Genomic DNA, 9282 nt, shown 5'->3' with positions numbered 1-9282 from the left:
TATATGTACCTTTGTAGTCCCGCTCATATGAGGTAGGTGTTGTGGAAGTGGTAGACTCGATGTGGCCTCCATGTTCATCTTCAATCAAGCATGGTGTGATATCATCATCTTCATGCACCATGTACATCTTCTCCATGATCGGCGTCTCGTCATCCATGGCACCTAGTGAGACACAAGGAAACACACTAGAGGTAGAGGGTAAGATGTTAGAATTGAAAATGGCCTCACATGACCTATCAACTACCACTCTCATCTCACTTGGTGTTTCACTCATGCTCTCGAAGTGGAGGCACTCATCAAGCTCACATATAGTGGAGTCGCTCGTCTCACATATAGTGGAGTCGCTCATCTCACATATAGTGGAGTCCCTCATCTCCATGGCAATGGCGTCGTTGATGTCCGAGCAACCTAGCAAAGAGGAAGAGAACACAAGAGGAGTAGAGGTTAAGTTGTTAGAAATCGAAACATCCTCACTCGACTCATGGTGTGTATCACTCTTGCTCTCAAGGTGTTTGAAGTAGGATTTGCACTCGGCTTTGTCTTGGAGGGTCATTTTGGCCTCTCGAGCATCTAGCTTGGCGAAGTATGCTCTCATCTCGGCTTGCTCTTGTGGGGTCATCATGTATATATCTCACTAGGAAGGTGTATATGTATGTGGTGGAAGGAAAGCTACACAAGTATCTCACCTATCAAGAAAGTATCGGAAAATGGTTCAAGCCAAGAGCAAAGTCGAAATGTATCGGGGTTACTCACACACACACTCAAAGCACACGCAAAAGGCTAAGAACTCTATATGTGGTGGGTAAGGGTGGATAGCAAACGAAAAAGATCAACGGAAAAGTCTATTGTCAAATGTGGGTAAGATCCAAAGTCAAATGTCAAAAGTGGTGATCTATGTCAAGGAAATACGGAAACACACACAACGGAGAACAATGGGGTTAGCGCGACCAAAGAAGTGAGCAAGTGACAAAGATGGTCCTAACGAAGACTATATGCTCGATGTCACGCCAACACAAGAGAGACCGTAGCTTGGTTGCACAAGAAAGAAGCAACAAGATTTGCACAAATGCCACTCTTCTCTTTTCTCTCTTAGTGCTCACAAGCTTTGCACTTCTCGGTATCGGTGGACACACACTCTTTTCTATTTTTTTTTTCTTTTCTCTTTTTTTTCACTTTTTTTTCTCTCTATGCTTAGAAGCTTTCTTTTTCTCTATGTATATGTCACACTTTTCTTCTTTTGTGTATCTTTCTCACCGAGCTTGCTTCAGAGCTTTGCTCAACACAACACACACACACCCTCTCACGGTCGTGACACTTGTGCAATGCTTCGCAACGCTCGAAAAGCCACTCTCAATGGGATACGTACACAAAGAAAGAAATGGGGCTACAAGGGGTAAGGGGTGCAAGTTATACCTAGATGAAAAGGTTAGGCGGTGTCAAGCACACGAACTTGCGATGACGAAGGTGATGAGGTCTAAGACCCCGTGTGTGGCCCGATCTCGCGGATTGACTTCGAAACCAAGGGGGGGGGAGATGGGAAAACGCGAGGAACACGAAGAACACGGCGATGAACACGAGGAACTCCGAGACTCACGCACACACACACCCCGATACACCCGATGCTTACCTCCGTGGCTCGATGGACCACGCCAATAGAATCACCCGGAAGAGGCACGCGGCAGAATTCCCGGTGAGAGATTGGGATTGGAGAAGAAGAGCTTGGTGAGGGAGAGAGAGTATCTTGTACTAGAATCTCACTCAACAAGTTCCAAATCAACAACCAAGGTGCCTTGATTACAGAGGGATGATACCCAAGGGAGACTAAGCTCAAATTTAGGTTTGAGTTCAAAACAAGTCTAACCCTAATCTGGAGGAAGGGATGAGGTACTTATAGGTCCAGATTCGTACAGGGGTAAAATCGGCATTACATAAATTATCCTGGTCCATAGATGCGAAATCAACGGTTGAGATGAAGTCAACAGGGGTTTGACCGGCAGTGCCGGTGATGGTTGGCCGGCAGTGCCGGTGGGGCCGGCAGTGCCGCTGGTCCGAGGCCGGCAGTGCCGCTGGTCACGTCTACCGCTGGAGGGGCCGGCAGATGCGGTGAACCCGAGGGCCCGGCGATGCTTGCAGTAGCAGGGCCAACAGTGCCGGTTGCTGTTTGGGGCCGGCAGTGCCGGGTGAGCAGCCGGCAGCAGCCGGTGCTCGGAGGCCGGCAGTGCCGGCCCCGAGGGGCGTCCTTCGGCGGCCATTCTTCTCCTCCTCCTTCCTTGTCCATCTCCGGGTCTCGCGACGTCCTTCTCTCGAGGTTTATATCTGATAACACAAAGCATATCGGCCTGAGGTAGCAGTCCGTCCAATGGGGTATCAAGATCAAGGGTAGTGAGGAGTGAGTTCACCTTATCATGTAGCGCTTTGACTCGGGCTCGTGTCATCGGTCCACTTGGGAGACTTGTTGGTCTTGGTGTAGCGACGTCGGTGACCGGGGCTACATCATCTCCCCCCCCTTGGGAAAGAGTCGTCCTCGACTCTTGCACCTCCTCATCTCCATGATAGGGTGACAAGTCCGAGACGTTGAACGTGTTGCTCACCAAGTACTTGGATGTTGGTATGTCGATGACGTAAGCGTTGTCGTTGATGCGCTTGAGGACCTTGAAGGGGCCATCTCCTCTTGGCTTGAGCTTGGAGTTGCGCTCATGAGGGAACCTTTCCTTTCGGAGGTGGATCCAAACGAGGTCTCCTTCTTCGAATATCCTTGCCTTCTTCTTGGCGTTGAGGCGGTTGGCTTGACGAAGAACATGTTCTTGTATGGTTGCCCTTGTCTCTTCATGTAATTTCTTGACGGCTGCGGCGCGCTTGTCGAAGTCCATGTTGATGCGCTCGTGGAGAGGAAGCGGAAGTATGTCGAGTACCGTGTAAGGTTCGAAGCCATAGACGACCATGAAGGGGCTCCTTGATGTAGTCTTGTGCTTGGCGCGGTTGTAGGCGAACTCGGCGTGGGGAAGGCACTCCTCCCATGACCTCAAGTTTTTCTTCACGAGGACCCGTAGGAGGGTGGAGAGGCTTCGATTGACCACTTCCGTTTGGCCGTCCGTTTGCGGGTGCGATGATGATGAGAACAAGAGCTTGACTCCAAACTTCGCCATGATCGACTTCCAAAGATAACTCATGAACTTGACGTCTCGATCCGACACAATGCTTTGCGGTACTCCATGTAGGCGAACGATTTCCCTGAAAAACAATGAAGCAATGTGTGAAGCATCGTCGCTCTTATGGCAAGGTATGAAATGAGCCATCTTAGAGAATCTATCCACTACAACAAATATGGAATCATGACCATGCTTAGTGCGAGGCAAGCCTAGAACGAAATCCATGCTAATATCGGTCCATGGTGCATAAGGAATAGGCAATGGCATGTAAAGACCATAAGGGTTGGAGGTAGACTTAGCTTGTAAGCATGTTGTGCACCGACGGCAAAGGCGCTCCACATCTCGCTTCATCTTTGGCCAATAGTAGTGGGTTGAGAGCATGGCATATGTCTTGTCACGGCCAAAGTGGCCCATAAGACCTCCTCCATGAGACTCTTGCAAAAGCAATTTTCGAAGCGAAGACTCGGGAATGCAAATCTTGTTAGCTTTGAACAAATAGCCATCATGCAAATAGAAATCATCCACTCCTCGCTCAACGGAGCACTTCTCAAAAATGGGAGCAAAGAAAGAATCGGAAGGATAGAGTTCTTTGATCTCTTCAAGTCCCAAAACATGAAAATCCAAACGAGTTAGCAAAAGGGTGTTTTTGCGGGAAAGAGCATCCGCCACAACATTGTCCTTGCCCTTCTTGTATTTTATCACATATGGGAAGGACTCAATGAACTCGACCCATTTTGCATGTCGTTTGTTCAAGTTGTGTTGGCTTTTCAAATACTTCAAGGACTCATGATCGGAATGAATGATAAACTCTTTTGGCCAAAGATAGTGTTGCCAAACTTCAAGAACACGAACCAAAGCGTAGAGCTCCTTGTCATATATAGGATAGTTGAGGCGTGCGCCATCTAACTTCTCACTATAGTATGCCACGGGTTTGCCCTCTTGCATAAGAACACCGCCAATACCAAGCCCACTTGCATCACACTCAATCTCAAAAGTTTTGGCAAAATTTGGAAGAACAAGAAGTGGAGCTTCGGTAAGACGTTTCTTCAACTCATCAAAAGCATTTTGTTGGGCCTTGCCCCAAACAAACGGAACATTCTTCTTGGTAAGCTCATTCAAAGGGCAAGCGATGGTGCTAAAGTCTTTCACAAAGCGGCGATAAAACCCGGCAAGTCCATGGAAGCTTCGGACTTGGCCAACATTTGTAGGGGTAGGCCAATTATGGATGGCCTCCACCTTGGAAGAATCAACTTCAATCCCATTAGCGGAAACCACAAAACCAAGAAAAACCAATTTGTTTTGAGCAAATGTGCATTTGGGGAGGTTAGCATAAAGCTTTTCATGGCGCAAGATGCACAAGACTTCTCTCACATGTTGCACATGGTCCTCGAGGTTTTTGCTATAAATAAGAATATCATCGAAGTAGACAACCACGCTCTTGCCAATGAGAGGACGCAAGATGTGATTCATGAGGCGCATGAAAGTAGATGGTGCATTGGAAAGACCAAAAGGCATAACGAGCCATTCATAGAGACCAAGTTTGGTCTTGAATGCCGTTTTCCATTCGTCGCCAATAGCCATGCGGATTTGATGGTAACCACTACGCAAATCGACTTTAGAGAAAATCGTGGCACCACTAAGTTCATCAAGCATATCATCTAAACGCGAATGGGATGGCGGTAACGGACGGTAATGGCATTGATGGGGCGACAATCCATACACATCCGTTGCGTCTCATCCGGTTTAGGCACAAGGATCACGGGAACCGCACAAGGGCTAAGGCTTTCTCGGACGTACCCTTTGGCGAGGAGATCTTGAATTTGGCGGTTGATCTCCTTTGTCTCTTCGGGGTTGGTGCGGTAGGCGGCACGGTTTGGGAGCGGAGCGCCGGGTATTAGGTCGATGCGGTGTTCTATGCCGCGGAGTGGTGGTAGTCCATGAGGGAGCTCGTGGGAAGACGTCTTGAAATTTCTGCAAAAGAGACAACAAAGACGGAGGAATGTTGGTTAAGTCGTTAGTTGCCGACGAGGGTCCCTTGCATATGAGCACGTAGTGCAATATGGTGGATGGGTTCTCTTGTAGCTCTCTCCACTCACTCTTGGTGGCTAGAAGGACACTCTTGGACTCACTCATATATGGCTTGTGGTGCTCACTATCTTTGTGGTGGGTCGCTCCCTCTCCTCTCATCTCACTATGGTGGGTGCGGAGTTGTGCCCTCGCTAAAGCCTTCGCATTATCCGCGATGATTTGGCTAGGAGTCATCGGGCGCAACTCGAACTTCTTGTCGTTGACCTTGAAGGTGTATGTGTTGGAGAGTCCATCATGTATAGCCTTCTTATCATATTGCCAAGGGCGGCCAAGCAACATGTGGCACACCGTCATGGGTACCACGTCACACTCGATGGTGTCCTCATAAGGGCCGATCTTGAAGTTGACGGTGACGGTATGTTGTATCTTGACGTTGCCCTTGTCACTCAACCATTGGATATGGTAAGGGTGAGGATGCTTGCGGAGAGTGAGGTGGAGCTTCTCACACAACTCGGTGCTCGCAAGGTTGTGGCAACTTCCACCATCGATGATGACCTTGATAGACTTGCCACCAATTCCGGCACGGGTTTGGAAGATGTTGCACCGTTGTTCTTCCATATCATGAGGTTGTGTGGTTAGCACCCTTGTGACCACAAGTGAGGGACTTGGGTCATGCTCACATAAGAGAGGATCTTCTCCACTTTCTTGTTCATAGGCTTCTTCACTTGCCACGGCGGCTTGCACAAGGGCTTCATATTCATCTTCATCAAGAGTCTCGATGTCACCATTCTCCATAGTGATCATGACCTTGGTGTTCTTGCACTCAAACGATTTGTGACCTTGGGTGCCACACTTGAAGCAAGTGACACTAGAGGGTCCCGTGGATGCCTTAGAGGAGGCGGTAGAGGAGACCGTTTGCTTCATTCGACTTTGGATAGTCGGCTTCTTGGAAGGTGTAGAGGATGCGTCGGCCTTGGCACTTGTAGCATAAGGAGTTGATGTAGTAGGAGGAGTCGATGTAGCGAGCTTGGAGGAGAAATAGGACTTGGCCTTGGAGTACTTAATGTCCTCAATCACTTGGCGCTCGGCCTTCGATGCTTGGTGGACTAACTCAACCATGTTGGAGTAGGGTTGGAACTCGACAATCCTCTTGATAGGATAAGTAAGGCCATTGAAGAAACGAGCAATTGTTTGTTCCTCGGACTCTTGAATGTTGGCTCGCATCATAGTGAGCTCCATCTCCTTGTAGAACTCCTCAACGGTTTTGGTGCCTTGCTTCAACTTTTGGAGCTTGTTGAAGAGGTCTTTCATGTAGTGCTTTGGGACAAAGCGAGCATGCATCTCCTTTTTCATATCTTCCCAAGTGTCAATAGGAGGTTCACCCTTTTCTTCGCGAAGAGTGAGGACTTGCTCCCACCAAGTGTTGGCGTAGTCTTCAAACTCGAGTGATGCCATAGCCACTTTCTTGGCACCGGAGTAGTTGTGGATGCGGAAGATCTTGTCCACCTTGAGTGCCCATGAGAGGTATGCTTCGGCGTCGTCTTCACCTTTGAACTTGGGCATGTTGAACTTGAGCTTGCCATACATGTTCTCTTCATCCTCCAAGTTTCTTCTACGAGGAGGGGCGCCGTCAACTCTTGCGGCTAGAGGTGGAATAGGAGGTCTTCTATGGCCAACCATAGCATTGGGTTGGTGGTGGAGTTGAACACTTGCTTCACTTGGTTCACGGTGAGGATGTGGTTGAAGATCTTGTCGCGGTTGAGGACGATGCTCAATGTTGGGTCTCTCATCTTGATCATGGTGAGGCTCTCCTCGTCCACGTTGGTCATGGCGGGGGTGGCGACGAAGATCTCGCCGAGGTGGATCTTGAGGATCTTGGTCTTGGGGATGGCCATCACGCCCATGGTGAGCATGGCGATCCACTTGGTGACGATCTTGTTGAAGGTCTTGAGCTTGTGGAGGACGCTCATGTGGACGAGCATGGCGATGTATTTCTCCACGCCTAGAGTTGGAGCGGGAGTCTTCATGACGAGCATGTGAGCGATGAGGTCGATGATGGTCTTCACGCCTTGAAGAAGAGCTTGGGGACGAAAGGCCACCATGAGAGTAATGGTCTTCATGCCTTGAGGAAGAGCTTGATGAAGAGGAAGTAGAGCGGTGTCGACGATGGCGACCCAAGTTGGTGATGGCGCGCTCGAGGCTATCCATGCGCCGCTCCATGTTGGCATCATTGGCCGCCATTTGTCCATTCAAGTTGTCCGTAGCTTCACGAAGAAGGGCCAAGTCTTGGTTGACGGTGGAGAAGTTGTGAGCCACCTCATCGTATTGCTCGTCGATGCGCGTCTCGAAGAGGGAGAGTTGCTCCTTGAACTCTTGTCGTTGCGTCCATAGGTTGTGTTGAGTAGCCAACCTCTCGGTGTTGCGAAGGATCTCTTCATCCCTATTGGTATCTCCGTTCCTATCCATGATGGAAAGACAAGAACTATGTTGTGTATGTTAGTGGAAGGAGACTACCTCGCACTCTTACCAAGGTAAGATAGTATTGAGGCAATCCACCAAACCGAAAGCAAGATCAAGTGTATCGGGAACACACGCAAAACCACACGCAAAAGCTAGCAAATATGGTGTTAGGCGAGTGTTGTGGAAAGCCAAAAGACAAATCCAAGATCGAGTATGTTGTCAAAAGTGGGTGAGATCCAAAAATTAAGTGTCCAAATGGTGATCACAAAAACACGGAAAAGTTGTGGAACACACACACGAGATAAGCGGGGTTAGTGCAACCAAAAGTGAGCGGAAAAGTGTATGTATAAGTGCTCGGTGTCACACTAACACAAGGAGAGCCAAAGCTTTGGTTGCAAAGGAAGAGACAACAAGATTCACACGCGGCCTCTCTTCTCGTATCTCTCTTTGCTTAAAAGCTTTTTCTCTCTTGTATATGTTGGCACTTGCACTCGTTTGTATCTTTGGTGGCACGTGGACACTTGTATGTATGGGCGTATAGATGTATGGTGTTACTCACACTCTTTTTGTGTTTTTGGGGCTTTTTCACACACTATGTTAGCGTTAGCCTCGCTTTTGCTATCTTGCCACACGAGTGTTTGCTTGGGTGCTTTACTCAACGCGACACACACACCTCACAATGCGGGGCCACGTGCAATGTCTCGCAACACTAAACAAGCAATGCTCGGGAAGGTTGGATCGCAAAAGGAGTGAAGAGTTGCAAGTTATACCTCGATGTGTCGTAGGCGGTGATGATCACACAACTTGCAATATGGTGGAAGGATCAAGAGTACGTTTGCAAGTCGGGGTGCCGAGAGTGTCATCGCTTGCGTCGTAGCTGCGGGTTAGATTTACACACAAGGCACTCAAACCAGAACAAGCAAACACAAAGGTTAAGACGTGGTCGAAAAGTGGCTGGTGGGCTTGGCTGGTCTCTGGCGCGATGCAGCCGGCCTGAATCGGGCGGCAAGCGGCTCGGGCGGCGATGCCGGCCTGGATGCGGCGGCAGCAGCCGGCACAGGCGGCGATGCCGGCCTGATGGGGGCGGCAAGCAGCCGGTCCCCGACGAACGACTCGAGCTGTTCTTCGCGAAAAGCGCCCAAATTCGACCAAAACGTCAGAAATCGATGGAATTAAGGTCTAGAAAGTGGGGAAAACGTAGATCAACCAGAGGGGCACGAGATCCATGGATCAAAACCACTCAAAACGCAACCAAATCACAGATCGGTCAAAAGGCAATTTGGGGCTATTTTTGGGGATTTTTTGGAAAATTTTCTAGGGACGAAATCGGGTGGGTGGAAGGTCAAATCCGCGGTAACCAAGAGCTGCTGATACCATATGATGAGGTCTAAGACCCCGTGTGTGGCCCGATCTCGCGGATTGACTTCGAAACCAAGGGGGGGGAGATGGGAAAACGCGAGGAACACGAAGAACACGGCGATGAACACGAGGAACTCCGAGACTCACGCACACACACACCCCGATACACCCGATGCTTACCTCCGTGGCTCGATGGACCACGCCAATAGAATCACCCGGAAGAGGCACGCGGCAGAATTCCCGGTGAGAGATTGGGATTGGAGAAGAAGAGCTTGGTGAGGGAGAG

The sequence above is a fragment of the Lolium perenne genome, chromosome 6 (genome assembly GCF_019359855.2).
Source record: "Lolium perenne isolate Kyuss_39 chromosome 6, Kyuss_2.0, whole genome shotgun sequence".
NCBI lineage: Eukaryota > Viridiplantae > Streptophyta > Magnoliopsida > Poales > Poaceae > Lolium > Lolium perenne.
Note: the sequence above shows the minus strand (reverse complement) of the source record.